A 25,144-nucleotide genomic window follows, 5' to 3' on the forward strand; every position below is an offset into this window, starting at 1 on the left:
TTTACAGAGGAGGAAACTGAGGTTCAGAGAGGCAGAGAGATTTGTCCAAAGTCAAGAAGCCGATCAAAGGCAGATCCAAGGCTAGACCCAAAGTCTGTCTGATTCCAAAGTCTGGAAAGATTCATCAGGATCAAGCCAATGGATCCATCCCACTCTGTTGCAATTAACTTCACGCATCTGAGAAGATGCTGCCCAGGCTATGGGAAGGGGGCAGGGGACACTGGACTGGAGATGTTAGGGGAACGAGAATAGAGAGGGAAGTTTCTATCATGAAAGGGATTTGCCCTGAATCCTGCTGTCCTGGGTTGGACATGACCAGGACCATGACCAGCCAGGGAACTGTTCCCAAACACTCATCCTCTTCCATTGTCAGCTTTAACAAGAACCGAACTGGTGCTGACTGACCCTAGGGTACCACTCAGGAGGAACCAGATAACTCGGATGCTGCCCGCACCCTGGTCCCAAACTCCCTCCTAGTACTCCTCCTGCCGTGGCATCGAAGCCACACTGAGTGCCAGGGGCTGCGAGCCCAGCCCTGCCTACGTCCTGCAGGTGAAGATGCTACTCGGCTGCCTGCTGCTCCTGGCCTGAGGCAGTCTCTGGTCTGCCAGGGCGCCCAGGTGCCCCTTTTTGCCACCATCATGCCGTGGATATGGTTTGTAGGATAGTGAGTTCTGCATTCAAACCTGGCTAGGTCCTGGCTGTGACACTGAAATATCATTTTACTGCTCTGATCACTGGTTCTTCTTCCACACAAAGACAATTGTAAGAATCTCCAGGGCAAAGAGCTATTCTAGGATTAAATTAGATAATTCACAGAAAGTGCCTCATTGAGAGCCTGGAACATAGTAAGTGCTCAATAAACATTTGTTCAATGAATAAACGACCAACTCCCCCTAACTGGCTGGCACCACTGGCCTACAAGAAGGCGTAGTGTACCAAGCTAGAGCTGAAGGGTCCTACGGCCCCTCATCGCTGCCTTCCAGAGCCTTCCTGGGACAGTGAAAGCAAGGTTTAGGGGCAGCTCCTCCCACGGTGCCACACAGTACCCGCCCCTTTTGGGGAAGGGGTGGCCACTGCAGTGCTCTGGGACAGCCACCAGCGTGGCCTGACCCTGAGCAAAGAGTTGGCAACGTAAGCTCCCAAAAGCCTCCACCCGCCTCCTGCCTCCTTTAAAGTCAAGATTCCAGGGAAGAGGGTCAAGGTCAGGAAAGGGAGGATCTGACAAGGAGACAGTGAGGCCAGCGTTGCCTTAGTTGGTGCGAAAGAACAGCGATGACCAAGCTCCGTGCAGGGAGCCAAAGAGGCATTCCGATTCCCTGCATCCGTAGGGTCAGCAGAGGGCCGGCTCAGAGTCACGTGCAGACATGGCCCTGTAAAGCAGAGCACTCCAGCTAGAGAATCGGCCCCAGGAGCTCAGGAGGCTTCTACTTGCTGGCTGGGCCTCAAAAATATTCTGCTAAATTCAGGGATAGCAAGCCCCCTCCAGGCAGCAAACTGACAAAGACCCACCAGCATGTCCCCAGCTGTCACCTGAAACAGAAGCATCCCATGTACCCTGCAGAAAGAGACCAGTGGCCTGGGAAGGCCGGGTCGAGGGCTCCCTTCTCTGCGTGCTGCCGGCACACACAAACAGCGCTCAGAAACGCTGGCTGGAGGGGCAGATGCACCGTGGCTTCCTGGACACTGCCTGCCAGACTGAGCCTTTGCCAGGTCCTTGGACAGAGGACAGGGACACCACCTCCTTCCCAATTAGGGTGCAAACCAAGACATGAGTGATGGCGGTCACATCGCTACACCTGCTGTGTTAGAACCAGGGTCTCCAGGCCCCACTCCCTCACTCTGGGAACTTTTAAGTTCAACAGCATTCAAGGAGTGACAGAAAAGCCAGTCCCCATCTCTCTGGATCCCTCTGCCACCCCTCAAACCCCCTTGATCATTCGGCACATATTTACTGAGCACTCCCGGTTGTCAGGCACCACTCGAGGCCCTGGGACTTGCTGGTGAGCCAGACGGGTGAGGGAGAACACTGGGCTCAGCCGAGACTCAGGCGGACAGTCAAACGTTCCAACGCCACTCTCTGATGTGAGCTCCAAGTACTCCACGTGGCCATTTGATGACCTCTATTGTATCCACTCAGATCAAGGGGACATGAAGACCTGGCAGTGATCCAGGTGATCCTGCCAAGGCCTCCGCCTCTGTGTGGCCTGGGCGAGGTACGTAACTGCTCTGGCCTCCAAGGGCCCTTCCACGTCCCAACAGACATTTGCATTTTATTCCAAACTTATGCTCCCAAAGTACATCGGATGTTGGGGGGCAGGGGGCAGCCTCGGATTTCAAAATTTCCACCCCACCTTGATTTACACACAGATTTACTAACCCATCAAAGGCGGTGGTTCTCAACTGGAGGCTACTCTGTCCCCCAGAGGACATTTGGCAATGTCTGGAGACATCTTGGTTGCCACAGCAGGAAGGGGAAGGAGGATGCTACTGACGTCTGGTGGGTAGAGGCCGGGGATGCTGCTGAACACCCTACAGGACAGTCCCCCCAACAAAGAACTACCCAGCCCAAATGTCAGTAGTGTCCAGGTTGAGAAACCCTAATCTGAGGGCATCTGGTCGAGTCCTCTGAGGATCTAGAGCAGATACCAGCCTGTTAATGCAGGGTAGTGTTACCATTATTAGTCACAGGGACACAAAGACCAAAGCTGTTGCCACTGGTTTCCATGGCAGATAAATACTGAATACAAGTCTCTAAAGAAACTGCATTATGCTGCATTACCTGTTTTTGTGCTCGTCCCGTCCAGATTGTGGGGGCAGAGACCACAACCTACTTATCTCTGTGTCTCCACCACCTGGCCCAGCACCTGGAATACAGGAGGCGGGGAGGGAGGGAGGGAAGATTTCTGCAGCCTCTTTAAGGGGGACCACATAAGATGTGTCCGCAGCATCCAGCAATACTTCTGGCACCGATTAGCTGGTTAGCACATGTCTCTTGAGTTAAGTTAATGAAGAAACAACCGGACTGTGAGCTCTCCAAGGGCAGGGGCCGTGCCCTCCTCCCCTCTGTGTCCTGCAGCCTCACCCGCATGGCTCAACCTTCTACACATATTCATCAAGTATCCCCTGCTGTCGCGGTGAATGAAAAGACAGACACAGCCCTGCCCCTGGACCTCACCGTCCAGCAGGGGAAGGAGAATTGAACATACTAACAGCAGCCAGGGCTTCCACCGGGGAGGGCTGAGGGCTGTTGGAACCGCTGAGAGCAGCCTGCGCCTAGGTGGGGGCAGGACACTGTCCATCAGTTAATGTTCCATGAAAGAATGAACAAAAGCATGGACGGTTCATCTCTGCAATGCCTGGCACGAGGCAGCAATGAGCAAAGGTGAGCAGGGGAGAGGGTAGAAACAGGGGTTGGCATGATCTGAATGTCTGTGTGCCCCCAAGGTGATGGATAGGAAGTGATTAGCTCATAAGGGTGGAGCCCTCGTGAATGGGATTAGTGCCCTTGCACACGAGGCCCCAGAGGCCTAGCTAGTCCCTTCCACCATGTGAAGATACAGTGAGAAGGCTCCGTCCATAAGGAACAGGCCTTCACCAGGCACCAAGTCTGCTGGACTTTGACCTTGGACCTCCCAGCCTCCAGAACTGTGAGAAATAAATGTCTGTCGCTTATAAGTTTATGGTATGTTGTCGTGGCCCCAAAGGCACTGGGCCTCTCGATGGGAGTCAAGTGCCCAGATGCTACCTTTGTTCCTCGCCCCTCCAGAGACCTCACCCAGGCACTCATTCATTCACGACAAGCATTATTAATTGAGTGGAATCCAGGTCCCAGCACTGGGCACAGAGGAAAGCCAATGGCTCCTTGGGTTGCCCAATGTCACTGAAAAACAAGTGCCAAAATCAACATCATAACACCTACCATGTATGAATTGCTTGCTAAGTTCCCAGCGCTATGCAAGCCCTTTACTCCTATAATTACTTTAATCCTTCCAAGAACTCTCTGACAGAGGGGCTACTATCATGCCCATTTCACAGGTTAGGAAACGGAGGCACAGAGAGGTTAAGAGAGTTGCTCAAGGTCACATAATCAATAATTGGGCGAGCTGGGATTTGAACCCAGGCCATTTGGCTGCAGAGCCCGTGGCTGAGCTACAGCACTTGTGTCTTAAAACCTAAGCCACTAGCCCACCACCAGTCAGCTGAGCTCCTGTGCTGCCTGGGTCACTCGGGTGACCACGAGGACCCCACCCATGGGAGCTGGTAGGACAGGCCCTGTGGGGCAGCACGTCAGGAAACTAGCAGACAAAGTGCTCCAGCTGCACAGCCCCTAACAGAGCCTCTGGAAGCAGCCCTCACTCCCCCAATCTATGCAGGCAGGTCCCAGCCTAGGCTCCTGGAGCAGCTGAATGCAAACACAGGTTAAGCCTCACTCCGAGTTCTGGTCCAGAACCACCTGGGGGTGGAGAACAGGCACATGTTCCCAAGAACACCGGGATTTACCCCTGGAGATGCACCCAGGGACCAGAGCAAGCACGGAGCGCCAGCCACTGTCTGAGCCAGCACCTTCCCCCAACTGCGACCAAAGAAGAGAATGATATCACACCAAGCCTGGAAGGACCCCCTAGGGCTAGCAGTATCAATGCCCCCCCAACCTGGCTCTGATCGGGGCACCCCCGATCAGAGCAGCAGCTGATGGCAGGAGCTGTCAGCTGTCATTCGCAGCCAGCACTGAGCCAGCCATTGTGTCTGAGTTAAGCATTTTGCATTTTCCCACAAGCAGACATTCTTAGCCGAGGGAGGGATCTTCATGAGGCTGAAAGCCAACGTGTCAGCCACAGCAAGAATTCCTCCTTGAGGACCCTAACAGATGGGTGGGCCAGAGCACGGGCTCTGAAATCAGGCAGCGTGGACTCCAAATCCTAGCTCTACAACCTAGCAAATGTCCAACTTAATTTCTCTGAGCCTTGGTTTATTCATCTGCAAACTGGGTGTGACTCCCAAGAACCAATTAAATAATAAACTCATTCATTCCTTCATTCATTCAGCCCATATTTATTAAGCACCTCCACGAGCCACGTCCTGTGCTGGGTGCTTGAGACACATCAGTGAACAGACAAGAAAAAGGCTCCCAGCCCTACAGAGCTTACCAAGCTCACTGAGGCCTGTGCCTGGCACCGAGTGGGTACCCACAAATCCCGCCACCCCAAGCCCGGGTCACTGGCCCACCTCTACTCTCATATTGGAGTTCGTCCTTTGGCAGGAGATTCACTGTCACTCTGGAGAAGGGCCTAAATCCGCCTCCTCCCCCGACCCTGGCCTTACCTGATCCTCCAGTTTCTCACTGCAAGGCTTCTGCTCCTGCACAGGACACCCCGAGCTGCCCCTCCCTCCCTAGGGCCTATCTGGCCCTGCCATGGCCCCCAGACCCCTCCCTCCCCATGTCAATCACGCTGCCAGGTTATGTCCAAAGCTGCCACTGTCCTTATTAGTTCAACAAACACCTCTTGGTTGCCTACTATGTGCCAGAGGGTGAACTATGCCAGGACAGGGCACCACCTGGGGTGCATTTCCTCCCTGCAAAGGTCTGGCCGCACATGGGAATGTGGCAGCCTCAACTCGAAGCCAGGGACTAACAAACACATTGCTAATTTACGTGCAAATCAGCACCATCCTTCCAGAAGCAGCTTCTGTACTTTCCTGCTAACACGTGTGAAATCAAAGTGACAATAATTCACCTGAAATCCCAGCTACCACTCTCACTAGCTGGGAATAAAATGAACGCTCACCATCATTTTCTTTTCTTTTTTTTTTTTCAAAGTCTACAGCACCTGGTATGCCCAGGTGGTCTCCCTTCCAACCACTAACCAGGCTCGACCCCACTTAGCTTCCAAGATCAGATGAGATCGGGCACATTCAGGGTGGTATAGCTGTAGACTCACCATCGTTTTTGAGTCTCTACTAAAACCAGGAACCGTGTGCTTTATGTGTTATTTCACGTGACCCTCCCAACACTGCGAGGTGGAGATCCAGGTCCCCACCTTACACCCCACTCTATCTTCAGGCTCCTGGAGGACACTGGCTGACTCTGTTTGCTGCTCTACCTGCAGTTTCTAACTCCATACCTGGCACCTAAGAGGTCTTCAATAAACACTGGTTGGATTGAATTGAATAAGAAAAATGAGGCTCAGAGAGGCAAAGAGACTTGCCCAAGGTCACACAGCTAGGGAGTCGGCCAGCCGCGCTATGGCCCCTGGTCTGCGCAGCTCCGACGCCTTTGCTCGCCTCCCTTGGAACCTCCCCGTGGAGCAGCTCCAGTGCAGCAGCTAACAGGAGCTCTCCCGGGGCAAATGGCACCACCCACCCAGGCCCCGAGAAAGGAGGGGTGAGAGCCACAGGAGACCGTATTAGGGAAAAGTAAAAGAAAGGAAAATAAGAAGTGCCCTGGCAGAGAAGGGCCAGCCTGTGAGTCATGTGCCCCAGAATATTCCCTTTATAGCTGGCTCCAGGGCAGGCCAGAGAGGCCAGGGAGCCCGACAGCCCCAGGGACCTACCCCAAGGGGCTACAGGTGCAGCATCAGGATTGGGTGGGCCTGGGGCCAAGGGTCAGCCTGCTCTGCCACCAGCGCCCCCACTGTGGAGTTAACACCCCTCTCCGCTCCATCTCCAGGTGCCCACAGAACAGCCCAGGCTGCCCGTAGCCCCAGGGGGGCGGCCCTCGCTCACCTTTCGGACCTGCTGGCCACTCTCAGGGCCCGGCAGGGGAAGCCACTTACCGAGCACCTCCTGTGTGCTGGAGCCTTGCGACACCATCCCACGTCACCTCACAACGCACTCTGCGGCAGGGCTTATCGTTCCCATGTTTCAGCGGGAGCCCCAGAGGCCAAGCGAGGCAGAGTCACACAGCTAATGAGACTCAGGATTCAAAAGACCCTTCAGAAGCCAGCTCCTGAAGTCCCTACACCTGTGTCCTCAGTCTTGTCACGTGCCAGCCCCCATAGCACAGGAACAATGGCTCAGCCCTGGGTGTCCCCACAGTGCCTCCTACACAGTCTTTGACAGACGCTGGCCAGGTGGCACCCCCAAATCCCAGCCCAGGCCCCAGAAGAGCCCACTGCATCACTGCACTGAGGACTCCTGGGCTGGCTCCTGCCTGCCAGGGACCCCAAACCAGCCTTGCCCCACTTCACAGGCAGAGTGGAGACAGAAAGCAAACCTCAGACACCTCTGACACATGCAGCAGCCTGGTGTGACCCTGACAGAGCCAGGAGACGGCTAAGGACCAGGTGGTAAGACCATGGACTTTGCAGAGAGACACTCTCAGGTCTAACCACAGGCCCAGCCCTCACTGACTGTGTGAGCCCGAGCTGGCCTCCTGCCCTCTCTATGCCTCAGTTTCCTCCTCTGCTACGGAGCAGACATAGCAGCCCTGACCCCTGGACGGCGCTGGAACTCACTGCCATCACCTGGCATGGTGCAGGTGCCTCTTCTTCCCCTGGGGGGAGCCTGCTTGTCCTGGCTGTCAGCTGGGGTCAGGGCCCAGGGCCTGGCAGTCCCCCAGGCAGCCAGCCCAAACAGGTTTGCATTCGAAGCTACATTTGTGGGTTAATATTTACCTGCTTGTAACCCAAATCTTGCAGGGCATCAGGCATGCCCGAGTCACCAGCCCTGAGAATTCAAGCCAAGCAGGAAATGCTGTGGGGAGGGACGGGGTGCTGAACCCAGGGCAGGTATCAAAATGAGGACGGTGCCCTTCCCCCAGGGCCCCTGCAGACTAAAAGGCACCAGCCTAACCCTCCACCCCTGTAGCACCCTGCAATGCAGACCCCGACCCCAGTCACATGACAATCCCTTCCATGGGATCCTGGAACAGTGAGGGCACCTGGGGGAGAAGTCTGGGGCCAAGACAGGCAGCACTAGAGACCCCATGGACTGACCCCCCCACCCCCGCCAAGTGCCAGAGTTCTCATCCATGCCACCCTCAGCAAACGAACATTTCACTCTGCCTGTCGAGAGTTTTCCAACCTCAATAATAAGCCCAACATAGAGAATGAACCATCAACTCAGTGACTCCCCCCAGTAGCCCTTTGGGGTGTCCATCCCCGTTTCACAGAGGAGAAATTGGGCTCACAGCACTAAATCAGCTTGCCAAGGTCTCTACCACCAGTCAGAGGTAGGGGTGGGATTCGAACCGGGTCTTCTGGCTCCACAACTAATAGGCACCTGACCACTGACCCCCATGGCTCGGCTGCCTCCAAAGCCCACGTTTCAGCTGCCGTGTGTCACACGCTTGCCATGTACCAGTACTGCTCTAAGTGCTTTAAAAGTGACAACTCTCTTAATCATCCTAACTGTATGAGGTAGGGGCTGTCATTGTCCCCAAATTGAGAAACCAAACTGAAACACAGAGAGGTTGAGACGCTTGCCCCAGGACACAGAGCTGAGAAGTGGCAGAAGTGAGAATCTAATCCAGGCAGTCTGATTCCAGAGGCCAAGGCTCTTGGCCGCCACTGCATCTGCGCCCCCCACCCCACCCCCGCCCAGCCAACATTACCCTGCTCTCCCCACATCCCGACTGCGGCCGGACCGTGAGCTCACTGGCGGGAAGGGCTGTCAGCTCGCTGAGCCTTCACAAATGCACAAGGACAGGGCTGAAAGCCAAGGAGGCCAAGGAAGGGTGGGCACAGGGAAGGCCCCCTCACTGCTCCCTGCCCAGCCGGGGCAGCCTATGGGATGGTGTTGCCCCCTGCCTGCACCCTGTCCACACAGGGACAACACGGAGCCACGAGCCCCTCAGCGAGGCCCCCAGGCATCCTTCTGACTGACCACCCCACATCCCACTCACTGACACCAACGTTTGCTGAGCATCTGCTGTGGACCAGGCCTCGAGGGAACACAAGGAACACAAAAGAGACCCTGAGCTCTGGAGAGGAAGAGGTCCCCACCTGCCCCGGCCGTGACGGCCTGCCTGCCCAAGGGCAGGACCCTCCCTGGGCCTGGAAGCCATTCCCCACCTCATAGCCTGGGACACTCCCAACTACATTTTGAGCCTTAGCACAAGCTGACCTCAGGGAAGCCTTCCATAATGACCACCGGGAAAGCTGGCCACTCGCCCCTCTGGGCACAGGAATCATCTGCTTGGTTTGCTGACTCCCCACTAGACTGTGAGATCCTTGAGGGCAGGAATAATGGCTTTCATTTCTGTCACTCCAGTGCCCAGAGCAGTCCTCACACACCGAAGATTCAAGAAATGATGGACGCATGGGTAGATGCATGGATGGGTGGGTGGGTACATGGATGGATGGATGGATGGATAGGTAGATGAGTATATAAATGGATACATGGGTGGGAGGGAGGGAGGATGGGTGGATAAATGAATAAGTGAATGGACAATGACAGGAGCCCATAAGTTGTGGCCAGAGGACTCTGTGCTCAGGGCTCTACTTCAATCTGGAACTTATTGGAGCTCAGCTACACAGAAATTCTAGCTTTGCCCCAGATATTTAGTCCAACCCAACCATTTTCTAAATACATGTTTCTCCAATCTTGCTGAGCATCCCAACGTAATCAGTCTGTCTCCTTCATCAAGCTCTAGAGCAGGTGACATAGTGTCTAAGACTGTGTCTGGCCTTACAATTATGTTCTCAATGCCCTCCCCTGGGCCCGTGCCATTCCATCAAAGGCTGCAATAAATACTTGTTGAATGAATGACAAACAGTAACAAAAGACCTGGGGAGCTTTTTACACATGGAGATTCCTGGGTCCCAGCCGAGATCTGCTGGTTCAGAATCTCTAAGGGTGAGGCTCAAGAATTCCTATTTTGTTCAAAAGCTTCCTGGCAATTTTGGTAACAAGCCAGGCTTGAGACACAGTAGCTTGAGGGGAAGAGGAGCCACCGGTTCCCGAAGGCTGTTACTGCAGGCAGGTCACCTCGCACACACACAGCCTGTCACCAGCCCCCACAAGTTATCACTCCTCTAAGCATTTTTCAGCTCAAAGGAAGTCTAACAGCCTTTTTCAAAGTGGGGTCCTGGAACCACTGATTTTAGTAGGTCCTCGAACCACCTGAGTGGAGGGGGAGGCTCTTGTTAAACGCAGACGCTTGGTGGGTACAAGTGTGTTCTCCAGCGACGGGCGTACTGAGGGCCCTGGCTTCACCACAGTGCAACTTATCAATGCAGCAAAATCGCACTTGCACCCCATTAGTATACACAAATGAAAAATAAAATTCAAAAATAAATAAATGCAAATTCTAAGGTCCTGATACCAAACTACAAAATTAGAGTCTCTTGGAATGAGGCCTGAGAATCTGCATTCTCAACGCTGTCTGGGGGATCCTGGCACACACTGATATACGAGCATTACTGGCCCACGGGGTCCCCTGAGACCACCCACTTGCATCCACACCTTCACGCACACCTAGCCTTCTGAGAGAGGAAAGTTCCCAGCAGGGACAGTCTTGAACAACCCCAAGAAATCCAGCCAACCAGGGTGACACCAACAGGTACCAATGTGCCTATTCCTCCATTACTTAGTTCACAGAACATCAGCCCTAAAGGAAACCCACAAATCGCTAAGTCCAGGCCCTCATTTTGCAGATGAGGAAACTGAGGCCCAGAGAGGGCTGTGCCTTGCCCAAAGTCATAAAAGAGTGAATGCCAGAGCCAGGCTAGAAGCCAGGTGCTGTGCCCCAGGCTCACCCCACACTCCCAGGCTGCCCGGGCCTGACTGCGAGGCTCTGCTCCCCCCTTACCACCATCCTTCACTCTAAACCTGCTTCCAGGTGAGCCAGGGTCCCTGGGAAGAGCCTTCACAGGGCAGCTGCTGCCGCCCTTGGACATCTCAGCCGGTGCCACTGCCCCAGGAAGGCATGGTGGCTGCAGTTACAGAAGCCCGGCCTTTCTCCCAGGAAGGCTCCTGCCAACAAAGCAGCAGGTGCTCCAGGGAGGAGGGGGTGTCAGAGAAAGAAACAAAAACAGGATGGACAGGGGGTTACGGTTCTGCTGACCACAGAGGGAGCTGATTGTCACAGCTCAGTATGGATGTCCCTGAAATTCCTTATTCAGTGCACACTGTCTGAGTTTAAAAGTTTAAACAGTTCTAAGAAACTAGCAGTATAGTTGGGGAAACATTCATGTCCTCAAATATGTTAGTAGGTGCTTACTGGGGGGAAAAAGTGTTCATTGGTCCAAGAACAATGGAAGAACCACAGTAGAAATCTCCATGCTGGAGATTAGCAATACTCGGCATGTGAAAGGCACTGAGAACTCCTGCAATTTCAGATTCTGCTTAAATCATGACACAGAGAAAGAAAGTTGGGGGCCAGGAGGAGTTAGTGCCTTGCCCAGAGTCATCTGGCTGGGAGTGGGGGAGGCGGGACTAAGGTACAGTCCGCCTCCAGGGTCCGCATGGGCAACCATCCAGCAAGACGATTCCTTCATTATTATTATTATTCTGTCCTGACTGGAGGAAGAGCAGGCAGGTAGCGGTCAGGCCTGGGCAGGAAGTCGTGCCCATGAAAGCGGCCAGGAGCTCAGGCTGTGGATCCAGGTTCTCACATCCCTTTTGCTCCTGGGTCAGCACCGTGGGCTGTGTGACCTAGGGCAAGCCCCAGCCCCTCTGCGAGACTGAGATGCACCATATGTAAAATCAGGAGCTGGGACTGGGTGATCCCTAAAGAGACATCCAGCCCTCAATGATTCTCTGACTCCATCGTCCGACCCTCAGCTCCTCTGTCTCCCTCTCTGCCAGCCATGTCCTCTCCCTGGTGCCAAGTCCCCTTCTCTGTAAGCAGCTCAGGCCAGCGAGGCTGGGCTCTGGCTAGTGGTGGGCTTAGCGCTGCCCCTGCCCTCCCGGCACCAGCCCCTCACCTCGCTGTGACTCACCCGTTTGTTCCCAGCTCTGACGCTCAGCACCGTTTCTCAAGGGTGGATGAACCGGGTGGGTTTGTCTATCAGGAGCCCAGAGAACCAGTTTTGCTGAGAGCTCCGTGGGTTGGGACGGGAGGCGCTTCCTTAGCCCTCAGGAAGAAGCCAGCTCACGCACCCTCTCACTGCCCTGATTAAAGGTAACTCGATCATTTGCCCCTTGGGACAGTTAGCTAACCTCTTCCTGCCTGGTTCTCCCACCTAACAAGAAGCTGGTAACACTCACCGCCCTGTTGAGTACGCAATCAAATAATACATGAAGCAGCCAGCCCAGTGCCCGGCACACAGTGGTGCCCGATAAATATCATCATCTGCTATCGATAATATTAATGTATAGGGAGCTGTGTTATTTTCTCCACTCAATCTCCCCTTGGCCCCCCGACAATAGCAGACAGGAAGTAGAAATGGTGGCAACTGTTTGACTCACGCAGACTCCTAGAAACCTCAAACCTTACACTCAGGGACTATTAGACTTGGAAGAGACCCTAGATTCTCAACCTGCCCACCTCACAGAGGGGGAAACTGAGGCTTAGGGTGAAGGCGGGGGCAGAGTGAATGAAATGCTACGCAAGCTCTCCTGATTCAAGGAAGACATGGGACTAGAACCCAGGCATCGGGCCCCTCCCGAGCCCTGGAGCACTGGCAAGAGCAGGAGGCCGGAGTCTGGGATGCCGGGTTCTGGTCCCAGGTCTGCCCCGAGCGGCTGTGAGGTGATGAACCAGGCGCTTAGGCCCACGGGAGCACCATGACTACGTGATGGAACTTTAGGGGCTGTCTAGATCAGGGTGTCCCAAAGTCGGGTAGGCAGAATGCTGGGGCCCCACCAGATCCTATCAGGTGATTTGTCAAGAAGGGACATAGGCTCAGCGGAACAAAGTCTGACAGGGACCAGAGGGGTTTCAGGGGAGGGCTCCAGAGTCAGATGGATGAGGGTTCAAGTTCTGCCATTCACTAGCTGTGTGACTTTGGGCAAATTGCTTACCCTCTCTGTTCCTCAGTTGCATCAACTGTAAAATGAAGATAATAATCATACATACCTCACAAGATTGCCACAAAGAGCTGAAACAAGACAATGCCTGGTGCCTGGCACACTCTAGCTCCTCAGTAAACACTGGTTATTATTTCAATTCTATAGATCACATTTAACATTATCTCTGCTTTACAGACAAGGTAACCAGGTTTCCAGAGAGGTGAGACATCTGCCCAAAGTGACTCACAAGGGCAAGGCTCTAGAAACTGCTCCCCATTTCTCCTGACCCCCAAGAACAAGGCCTCTGTCTGGCATTTGCCCTCACCAGCAGGGACCACCTCCCTCGCTTGCCTCCTGTGACCAGTTAATCGAGTCCTGCACCAGGCCCCTCGGTTTTCTGACCCTCACTGGGGAGGAGGTAGATGCCCAGGAAACTGCCTTAACAACCCACGTGGGTCTGGGGAGGCCCCAATCCTAGCTCCTCCTGCCCAGAGGCACCAACCAGCAACTGTTCTCTGAGACTGCAAAAGGGCAATGTTTAGAGCCACAAGGGGACCTGCAGGTGGTGACCTCCAACTGGAGCCTCCAGTGAGCCCCTCACTGGGGTTACTTAACACCTGTTTCCACTCCTGAGACTGGTTGTTTCACTTAAGAGACCAGTCCAAGCCTGGACACCCTGTTATGCTGTGTGGCCTCAGGAAGGTTGCTTAACCTCTCTGACTCAGAAACCTTTTTGGAAAAAGGAAATGAGCAGAGTTGGGGAAGCACTGAGGAAGCAGCAGGGTTCAGAGAATGACCTAGGAATCAGAGAGCCAGTTAACAGCCTCCAAAGGTGTCTACTGTCCCTTCCAACCAATCTCTACCCAGAACAAAAAGTTCTGATCGTGTCATTCCCTGGCTTGAAACACTTGAACGGCTCACCATGGCCCTCAAGATAAAGCGCAAACTCCCAGTGAGATGGACAGAGCTCTTCCACGCCACCCCACTGCGCTCTCCCTGACTATTCCCTCACCCCCAGCCTCTGCACTGCCTGGAATGCGTCCTCTCCCCGACCTGACCTCGCTGCCTCTTCCACTGCTTGGCTTAGCTCCCCTGGGAAGCCTCCTCTGAGCCCCCGCACCTGGGCCTGCAGCTGGCTACACACCTGCCTCCCCCTCCAGACTCAGGGTCACCGTATCTTACTCATCTCGGCACCCAGTAGGTGCTCAACAAATATGAGTTGGAAGGTGAGGAATGCAAGGACAGGCGAATGAAAACAAACTAACTAAACCACAAGCTTTGCTATCCTCCTCTGCCAAACGGGAATGTTGTGGGCAAAGTAGCTGGACCGCCTGCGTGGTGTGGATCCTCACTCCCCGGGCAGCCGTGCGTGTGCTCTGCTCGCCGGTGTGTTGGTTCCCCTCTCTGCGCCTCCCCGCTTCCGCTTCCATAAAGTGAGGTCATAGTACACCTGCCCCTCACAGACTTAACATGAGGACTCCGTGGGCTAATCCCCCCCAAGGGCTTAGCTCAGCCCCTTGCACATAAAGGTGAGTTCCTTGCACCCTCCCTCCCCCCAGCTCCCAGGCTGCCCCTCCTCCTTCACCCAACTGCAAATGTGGGTTCCCAGACCTCTCTTCCACATTTGTCCCCTGGGTGGACTCACCTGTCCTCTATATATGCTAATGAAGCCCAAGTCTGATCTCCAGCCCAGAGGCTCTCACTACCCCTGGACTTCTAAATAGCTTCTTCGTGGGAACCTGCCCCAAAATGAATCCTTGGTTTCTCCAAAAACCATGCTCCCTACTCCCTCTTAACCATCTCACTTCATGACATCACCGCCCACCCAGATACTCAAAAGAAGAATCCAGAAGTCACACTTGTTTCCTCTTTCCCTCCCCCACTGCATACAATCCACCAGCAATTCCAGTTGATTCTATCTCTGATACATAACCCAAATCCAACGCTTTTCTCCAATTCCACTGCCACAACCGTATCCCAATCCGAGCCTTTCTTCTGGCCACCAGGTCCTCCTCTCTGGCCTGGTCCCCTGCAGCCACTTCTCCTCCCAGCAGGCAGAGGATCTTTCCCAAAGGCAAATCGGCCACTCCCCTGCCTTTGAGGTTCCATGGACTGGAGCAATCAGTGACCTTGGATGCAGGTAAAACACTGAGCGGGGATGCCAGGCACGATTATTAAGCACAGTCTAAGCAAATACTTGGTGTTACATTTTCCTAAATTTGCGTGGCAGTTATTTGTGGTCTCCTCTGCTGGTCTGTGGGTGAGTGGAGGGTGAGTCCTCATCTCATTCATCTTTGTGACCATCCCTCGCCTCCCAGCACCAAGCCAAGTGCTTCCACAGCATAGACACTTGGCAAGTATTTTTGGATGAATTATTTGAGAAAAGGTAAATTTCTTAAATGAGTTCATAATAGCTGGAATCTTGGAACTGTACTTCATTAAAGGTATTTGTGGGAAATAGAAAACAAACCTCCAATGTCTCCCCTTTGCACCCAGGATAACAATCAACGCCAACTGCACAGCCTCTTCTGCCTACACCCTCCTCCCCCTCCTCCAAGGCAGGTGCAGGGCTTTCTGTTGCTCACACTAGCGAAGTTCGTTCTGGCCTCAGGGCCTTTGCATTTGCCGTACCCTCTGCCTGGGACACGTTAACCTCAGATCTTGGCAGAGATGACTCCTGCTTGCCATTTGGGCTTAAATGTCTCTCTTTAGTGAGACCTCCCTGACCTCCTCCAGCTAACAAATTCTGCACCCTCACCCCACACACCCTCTCTACCCCCATCCCCAGCGGCCGCGTCACATGGGGCTGTTTCCTTCACAGGACTTATTACATAACATGTGGTTCTGTGAATTTGTCTGACTTGTTCATTTTTTGTCTTCTCCACCATCACATAAGATCTACAAGGGCAAGGTTATGGTCGGCCTGCTCACTGTTGTGACTGAAAGGGCTTGGGATACACCTTCCCAAAATACCCCTTCTCTGGCATGAGGATCGTTGTGATCAGTTCTAGACGGGAGGGGATCATTTTGAGCTGGAGGCACTTGAGAAGCCGCAGATACAGGAAAAACTCTCTGCCTCCCCCTTTCTGCCCACAGGCAGGCCGTAAATTTCCCTTGGCAAAAGTGACATAAATTTCCACATGCAAAGGTGTCCCCCTCTCCTTTGTCTCATCTGCATAATGAACCTTCCTAAACAACCCTTATCTATCATACATTTCCTAATCACCTTCTCCCTGAAATTTACTGCCCCTAGGAGCCCAAACCCTCTTTCCTTCAGCCAGTCACTTCTCCATAATGTATCGCCCTTTGTTAAAATGGTATATAAGCCCCTGGATCTAACTGCCTCTTTGGGTTTTCACTTTTCTTTGGAGCCCCCTTACAGTAAAAAATATTAACATCAAATAAAATCTATACTCCTTTTCTCCTATTAATCTGTCTTTTGTCAGTTTAATTCACAGGCTCCATCACAGAACCTAACATGGTAGAGGAAAAGTTTTTCCTACATGATAATAGCAAATATTGCTAAGTTCTAACTTGGACCCAAGCATCCTACTTGTACTTTCTTATTAAATCCCCACGTGCTATGACACAGCTACGAGGAGTGTCCCTATTTTACAGGTGAGGATAGTGAGATACAGATGGGTCAAGTGCGTTGCCCAAGATCCAACATAGAAAGACTCCCAGCAGGGAGCAGGGTTCCTCTCTGCACCCAGAGCCCAGCACAGCTGGGCCCATCGCCGGCCCTAAGTAGGTACTTGCCAAGTGAGCAAATCAATCACTGAACAGATGAGTGATACACACCACAGTATTGAGACAGGCTGTCTTCAGGTGGAGAAATAAAGGGTAACTTAAATTTCTCTCTGTATTTTCTGTTTTCTTCAGTGGTCATGCAATACATGTATAACTTAAAGTAAAATAAATGCTTGTTTTAAAAGAAATTCAAAGGTCTGGGTAATGTCTAGGTTCAGGAACAGCTTTCTTCAATTTCCAGAGACTGCTATTTCCCTACTTAATTTAACCATTGTTTTTCTAGGGAAATTGAATAAAAAGCCCGCATTTTTAAAGCGCACTCCAAGTCTCCCACTTCAAACAATGAAGAGAGGGGGTAAGAGAGCTGGCTCCTGGCCCACGTGCTGATGGCTGGGATTCGGGGTGCATGCCAGTCAGGCAGGACCGGAACAGGGACCCGCACAGAGGGAGCGGCAGTCCCGGGCCAGGCTCCGGGGAGAAGAGGGGTGGGGAGGGGTCCAAAACCCAGAAATGCAGCCTCGCCTCAGCCCAATGGGCCAACATGGGCTGGTGCCGTCACAAACCACCTGCACTGCCCTGCACTGGAGATGTATCTGCAAAAGGCGGTGGCGGGGCCTGGCCTGAGACCACCTTCTCAGCCTCCAGGCTGGTGGGAAGATGACCCCACGGCAGAGAGCTCAGTGCCAGGCTCTACCCAAGAGGTGGGCACAACCCGCACCTGTGGCCAAGTGGTCAACTGTCGTTTGCTATTTTCCACGGCATATGGGCACTGCTGCTAGGAGTTGTCAAAGGAGAAATTTAAATTACCCTTTATTTCACCACCAGAAAAGACAGCCTCTCTCCATATTGTGGTGTGTATCACTCATCTACTCAGTGATTGGTTTGCTCACTTGGCACGTACTCACTTAGGGCCCACGATGGGCCTGGCTGTGCTGGGCTCTGGGAGCAGAGGGGTACCCTGATCCCGGCCTGGGCTCTTTCTACGTTGGACCTTGGGCAACTCACTTGACTCATCTGCATCTCAGCAACCCCACCTGTAAAACAGGGCCACTCCTAGTAGCTGTGTCATAGCGTGTGGGGATTTAACACCCCCTGCCCCAGGCCCTACGAGGGCTGGCACCGCTCAGGAAAGGACACAGCACAGGGCTGAGAGGCGGGCTCTGGGCAAGCAGAGCCAGGTGCCCGTGTTGCTGCCACCTTTCAGCTGCATGACCCCGGCAAGCAAGATAACGTGCCCGGGCCTCAGCCCCAGTGGGGGGAAAATGGAGACAGTGGCACACACCCTCTCCCGGGGTGGCTGAGGACTGAACAAGCTCCTGAGAGCCAGGCACTGCCACAGTGCCTGCCACTCCATAAACATGAGCCACTAATACCAGCTCTCTCCATAAATACAAGCCATTATTATTAGCTCTTCCTGACCCAGAGGGCCCATGTGGGTACTGGGGTTCTATTCTCAGCCTCAACCCTGAGCCACAGGGTGACGAACCCAGCTATGACCAGACTGGGCCTTGTCAACACTGGGTGAAAAAACGTGTATTAACTTCAGACTAAGAATGGCAAAGTGTGCTGACTCCAGACATGTGACAAACCTTTCCCTCCCCTCCTCAAAGGGAAGGGGGAAAGAGGATAAAGGAAGGACACAGGATTGTAGGAAGATCTCAGGGCCCATCTGGTCCAAATCATGCCACCTGCAAACACAGTGGCCTTAGATAAGTGACTCAACCTCTCTCAGACTTAGTTTCCTCATCCATAAGATGGGAAGACAGTACCTACCTGCAGGACTGATATGGAAACTAAACGAATTGATGCATGAGAAATATCTGGCACATACAGGCATAAACTCAACATCAATTGCCTTTAAACAAATAACTCTCAATTAGCTGTCTAAATTAAGGACAGAAGTAGCAGCAGTTATGGAAAAAATTAGCCAGGTGTGATGGTGCACGCCTGTCATCCCAGCTACTTAGGAGGCTGAAGCAAGAGGATCACTGGAGCCCAGGAGTTTGAGGTTGTCGTGTGCTAGGCTAATGCCACTGCACTCTGGCCCAGGTGACAGGGCAAGACTTTGTCTCAAAAAAAAAAAAAGAAAAGTAGCAGAAGTTATTTTTATCTTAGCTTTTCTGGTATTATTGGGAGTGGGGAGAGGGGAAGACTCACCTTCCCAACTAAGTTTTGTCTGACCTGATATTAAAATGGAAATCTTTTTTGAGAATCCACCAGCCACAGATGCAAGGACTGAGACAGCAGCAAGCTTTGGGGATAACAGGTAACTACAAAGAAACCCTAAAGATTTGCAGAGGGGGGGAGTGATCCACAGAGCACAATGCCCCTGACAGCAAGGTCTGGCAGGCTTCCTTTGCTGGTACCCAGATGATAATGCTGCGCCCTCTGACCTGAGGAAGGTTCAGCACTTCCCCTGCTCTGCCTCAAACCCTGCAGACTTTTGATTCACCTGACACCTGAGCCAGACTGAACTTCTAGCAGCTCATGCCTCTGAGCCTTTGCACATCCTGTTCCTCCTACCCAGGCCTTTTCTCTCTCCCCACCCCATTCTCCCATTATGTTCCGCACATTCCTCCACTGTATGTAACTTTGCACATTCCACCTCCCCACCACATCACAGGCTGTAGAGAGCACCAGTCTGACTCTACTCTCTCACATGGTCCCTGAATCCATATGGCTGGGTCAGGCCCACTGTTGCCTGAACCACCCCAGGCAGCTCTAGCCCCATGTCCTAGACATTGCATCTCCACGAATCCCAAGCTACTTGTCCACAGTCTGTCCTGAGATGCCACTGCTGCTTTGCCCCTCAGATGTCTGGGTCACCCTGAGTATGATTATACAATTAATGGCAAAGCCAGTTCTTAACTAACTGAACCTCCCTCTTATCCCATTTCCCCTCTTCCTGGTGCATGGTAATAACTTACTTGCTGGGGTGGAGAGATCATTTGATTTGAGGGGAATTTACCGCCCCCACCGCCACGGCATGCCCAGCCCAGCAGCTGCCCCTCTTACTCTGCACCCATGAGGACACTACAATCAGCCCTGGAGCAGTGTCACTCAAGAATGTAAGCTCCAGGGGAGGGCCTGCCCTCCAGGGGAGGGATGCTCACTGCTAGATTCCCAGTGGTGTGCTGGTAAATGTTTAACAACTGGCTCTCTAGGGGAAAAGACCCTGATTTGCAGTGTTTGCCAATTTCCATGGTGTAAATGCTCTCACTATGGACAATTTCAAGCTACCACATGACATCACTGAACACAGAGTTGGGAAGAGATGTGTAATGACACACCACTATATACCCACATACACACACACATATACACAAAGGCACAAAAAACCACAAATGTGTAGGTAATAGCAAAGTATAATAAAATAATTAGAAAGAAATTTTGAGTACTTATCTTTTTAAATACAATTTATTTAGTTATAAATTTATATACTCACAATTTTTTATAATGGCTGTGTTTATTAGCCAGTCCACAAAATTCCTACAATTTAGCAGTCAGCTCTCGTGCACAGGTGCAAGCTGACTCCCAGCACACCACCCCACCCAGGGCCCAGCAGAAGCTCATAAAACTGGTCACTCCTGGGAACTTTCTCAGGCCAGGACCCTGATGGAAAGTGGCTCTGATGCCCTCCACTTGGCAAAGAAAGGTAAGGAACTCTCCGGGGACACAGCAAGGAAGCAGCTAAGCTGGGCCTGAGGTGGCAGGGGGAGTGGAACAAGAACTTTGGCACACGCTGTTGTTTATGAGTCTGATTCTCTCTCCTGGACTTTAGACCCCTTGAGGGCAAGAACAGTGGCTCATTCACCATTGTCTAGCTGGGTGACAGGAATACAAAGGCACTAAGACAAGCTTGCAGAAGAAAGCAAGGACTAGGTAGCTAGGGAGACCCAGGCTGAGTCTTGGCTCCTTCGCTGATTAGCTGTGACCTTCAGCAGTTACTTAAATGCTGCATACTCATTTTCCTTCTCTGTAAAATGGGTATGAACTCATCTTCCCTGCCTAATTATCAGGGTGTTGTTAAAACAAAAAGGTAGCGGATGTGAAAGCACAATATGAATCTAAGTTATTATTATCTTATCATAACATATATATCACACACTTTATCTTTTCAAAACTTATCTAAGATGATTACATGTATTCTTCCCACTCTGTTTCTTCTCAGAGTGTAAGAGGTACATGCTTGAAGCATCTAACACGTGGCACTTAGCATATATTCTACATGTCTGTTAATTAACGTGCTATTTCTCTAATTAACAGTAGGCCTTCCTCTTATGCTAACCTGGCAGCTGGGCCCCCAGGAGTCTACCAGCTTCCCCCTCCCCTTCTTTAACACGGAAGAGTTAAAACTTCAAACAGTGGAATTTAGGAACCATTAGTTATTGGACATTCATTTATTCAGCAACTATTAATTGAGCACCTACTACATGCCAGGCACTGTTTCTAGCTGGTGACCAAGGACAGATATGGTCCCTGCTCCATCGGGAGGTACAAAGGAACCACCCTGACGGGGGCAGGGGCTCTCAGATCATAGGGAGCCTGCCCAGTTCACTACAGAGGAAGTAGCCCCTTAAGTGAGAAATCAAAGAGGTAAAGGATGGGCCCCACTTTCTGGACAGAGCAACAAAGGCTCCCTGGTGGAGGGGCAGGCACAGACTGGGCACAACGTAAGGCCTTATGAAGAAGGTCTGAGCCTCACCCTGAGAGCCCGAGGAAGGGGAAGGCAAGGCCCCATCCCGCAGTCACAGGGAGCTTGGTGATTTCCAGACTGTGTCCTCCTTTCTAGTGTGTGTGCCCGGGGCCCGGCCGCTGTGGGGGCACAGCGCTGGGCAGATGGACAGACGCTTGCTGCTGCAGTTTCAGGCAGTCCAGGCAGGGCCTGCAGGGAAGGGCTGTGCATTTTAATGATCCACACAACCTGCTCTCTCTCCCCAGCATCTGAGGAGGAGCAGATGGGCTATGGGCAGGCGGGGCATGGCTTCCCCTGGTTGAATCCCCTACGGGGGACGAGGACTCTGAGGCAGCCACTCAGCTCCAAAGCCGGTGGGAAGTGTGGCCCAACCACCACCACCTCTCTGCTCTGCACAGAGGCAGGATTCCCTGGCTCTCACAGTCAAAGGAAGATCCGGGACCCCTGTCCCAAGCCCCGACCCTTGAAGAGGGAGGAAGAACTGTCCTCAGGCCCCTCTACAATCAGGCCTGGGCTCCCTGTCAGAGGCCATCCTGGGAGACCAGAAGGCTGGTCTTCAACCTCAGGAGGGCCCACCCCAGACATACGTCCCACCCCAGGGAGCACCCGGGACAGCCCCAGCCTCTGCCCTGAGCATCCTCTCCTCCAGTCCCCTCCTGCACGGGGCCATGGGTGGCCGGTGCGGGTCTGGGTGGGAGAAGCTGGCCCACAGCAGAGAGGAGACAGGAGCACTCCCTGATTTCATGCGTCCCAGGGACACCCTCGCCCAAGGCCCCAAGGTCAGCGCGGGGGAAGGGGGACCACAGAGAAGGGTGGGGAAAGCGAGTCACAGGGTGAGGGTGGGTGGGGATTCCCAAACCGTCCCCAACCCGCTGTAGGTCTCTCTCTCACACTCACACACCCGCCACAGGCTGATGCACAAAGGCCACACTCAGGCTAGCGACACAAGAAGAGCGACCCACACACAGGGAAGGCGCAGCAGGCTCGGGGGCTCTCCCGCCCGGGGACACACAGCCACCCCCGGGCTCGCGGCGACACACCCAGACACCGGCTCGCGAAGCCTCTCCCGCACTCGGACTCAGAGACGCACAGGCACCGCGCAGAAGCGGGGACCGCCGGGCCCAGGGCGACGCGGGCCGCCCTCCCTCACTCACCGGCCTTTGTCGTCCGCGCCGAGCACAAAGGCGCCGGCGGCCGGGCCGCGCCTCAGCCCCGCAGGCCGCCGCGGGCGCCCATGGCCGGGACGGCGCCCCCGCCGCGCCCCCGCCGCCGCCGCCGCCGAGCCAATGGCCGCGCCGCCCGCCCGCCCGCCAGGTCGCGGCCCGCCGGGAGTGCGCCCGCGCCGCCCGCGCCTCCGAGCCGCCCGGGCCCGCCGCCGCGCACGGCACGACGCGGCGCCGCCCCCGCCCGGCCGGCCCGGGGCTGAGGTCAGCGCTTAACCCCTGCCGGCCGGGCCGCGCCGCCCGCCGTCCCCAACGTCCCCGCCGGGTCGCCCCACAGGCAGGGGGCGCGGCACCCCCGCCCCGCCTCCCGCCACAAGGGTGTGGGGGGGGAAACTGAGGCCCGCGGGAGTGCGGCCTGGCCCGGGCCACGCGGTGACCTCCTTCCTCGCCCCGTCACCCCCAGCGCCCCCTCCGCCGCTTCTCCCACCAGACGCTCCCACGCACCATCTCGCGTCCACTGTCCCCCTTCGCAGCCCCCGCAGGTGGCACGCTGGCTGCTGGTGTCTCCTGCCTCGAGCCCAGGAGTTTGCCCTCAGGCCCCCTCGCGGGAGAGCGATTCCTGGGCCTGCCCAGGGGAAAACCTAGGCTTGTGACCTGCCCCATCCAGTCTCCCCCCGTGGTGCCTGACCTCAACGGGAGTGGCTGCAGCCCTGCACCACCCCGCACCTCCGGGAATAATCTCCGATAATGACTGTGGTAGCAACAACCCTCCTTCGACTATGCTGAGGCCATGAGGTCCTCCCGCTGACCCGGCAACACCCCGGTGATGTAGCCCCAGTTTCCCCATGAGAAAACTGGGGCTCAGAGCTGTGAGCCAACTTGCCAAAGCTCTGGGAGCATCCACGTGGTGGGATGGAGATCCTAGCACTCCCCTCCCTTCAGCCCCAGAGCTGCCAAACACCGGTTACTCCCTCCCAGAATTCCAAAGAGGGCCTCGGGATGTGATGCAATTAATTACAGTTATCAGGTCGTTAATTAAGATTATCCCTGTTGTTATTAAACACTCCCTCGCTACCTCTCTGTTTGCAAGGAAATTCACACTCAGGCTTATCAGCAATTACTCCTGGGTTGATAATAATAAGTTCTGCAGCCTCCACAGGGTACAGGTGCATGAAGGTTGAAATCGTTGTTGGTTCAGTCAGTACAGCCGGCAAAAACATTTTTTTTTTTTTTTTACCATTCCCTGTTTGTCAGGTACCAGCCTGGGGTGGGGGGATGGTACCAATGAAACAAGGAACCAGACAGACCCAGCCCTGCCCCCTCAGCTCTCATAGACTAGGAGGAGACACAAATAAACAGAACACTACAGTACAGGGAGACAAACCACATACAGACAACGCTCTGAAATCATCTTATTCATTGATTTGTTGGCTTGGTTCTTGTCCAACTCTACACGAGAACATAAGTGCCATAGAGCTTGTCCATGGAGTTGTCCTAAGCCCCAGGCCTCGGGCAACACTAGCTCATAGATAAGTAGGCAGTAACTATACTACATTCCAGACATCCTTCTAGGGAGGCAGAAAACAGCAGGGGACAAAACAAGCACCGCCCCTGCCCTGGTGGAGCTTCCATTCCAGGGAGGAATAAACAAACGGGGACCAGGACAGCAAAGAGGAAAGTTTCTAGAATGCCAGCAAAATAGGAAGAACACTTCAGATGTCCATTGAGTGAACTCAGGGATCATGGCATTAAGCCTTAAACCAGAATATGAACTTTTGGGTCCTGCACTCACAGCCAGAGCCAAGTATACATCTTGAATCTGTATTCACAGCCTTTCAGGTTCCACTCTAACCCTCTCCTTGGCTATCTTATTAGTATTTCCCGATTCCACTCCAAGCTCTCCTCTTGGGCCTGAGCCCTTGTGAGCCCTCCAGTCTAGGATGCCCATGCCCTCCTTTGGTCATGCTAAGTCTTACCCTCCCCTCTGGAACGACCACAAGGCCCAGAATCCCCAGGAAGCTCTCCCCAAAATGGGCCTTCCATTCCCTGACCCTGCTCCTCTGAGCTATAGCGAGCGCCTAGTGCTTTAGTTACAAGTTGGCTCTTGGCACACGCTGATTTGAACCATCTAGTTCGAGGGCAGCTAGATCCAGCCTTGAGGGCAGGTGCCACTCCCAGACCCCCAATGTTCCCCAGAGCACAGCAAGGGCTGGGGCACACACATTAGAAGACCGTAATAGATTCCAAATGGACACTCTCAAACCCTCCTCAATAGAACCCTCTGGGTCCAGGGCTGCAAACCACCAACTCATACCACAAATTAAGCCTGCAGAAGCATTTTGTTTTGCCCACAGTGGTTTTGTTATTTGTTAATTAGTTGCCAACATTTAATAATTGGGAGATTTTCCATAAAAAGACAGATTGCTGGCTTCTCACAATAAATTTGAAGATCTGGCAGTGCCAGGCCCACGCTCTTCCATGGCCACGCTCTGCCGGCCCCCAAGAGTGCTGGCCTCTTAGGCACAGCTGTGCTCTCCACTCGCCTCCCAGCCCTGCGTCACCCATCTGACTTTGAGGCCCCTCCTCTGTGATTTAGTATTTTGAGTTCATTTTTCCTCTACTCTCTAAGTTTATGAGA

General features: G+C 53.7%; 1 protein-coding gene and 1 pseudogene across 3 annotated transcripts in view; both read right to left on the reverse strand.

Annotated features, from left to right (window-relative positions):
• ARHGEF10L (Rho guanine nucleotide exchange factor 10 like) overlaps window positions 1-23,027 on the reverse strand; it is a 138,484-nt gene extending 115,457 nt beyond the window's left edge. The window contains exon 1 of one of the 3 annotated variants that reach the window (XM_045548582.1): window positions 23,011-23,027. The gene's annotated coding sequence lies outside the window, so the exon portion shown is untranslated. Of the gene's footprint in view, window positions 1-1,955; window positions 2,046-22,497; window positions 22,553-23,010 lie in introns of those variants that run through there. The other 2 variants (XM_045548581.1, XM_045548579.1) reach the window with 2 other exon arrangements.
• On the reverse strand, window positions 5,820-5,938 carry LOC123636256 (annotated as a pseudogene).
• Window positions 23,028-25,144: the final 2,117 nt, after the last annotated feature.

The sequence above is a fragment of the Lemur catta genome, chromosome 3 (genome assembly GCF_020740605.2).
Source record: "Lemur catta isolate mLemCat1 chromosome 3, mLemCat1.pri, whole genome shotgun sequence".
NCBI lineage: Eukaryota > Metazoa > Chordata > Mammalia > Primates > Lemuridae > Lemur > Lemur catta.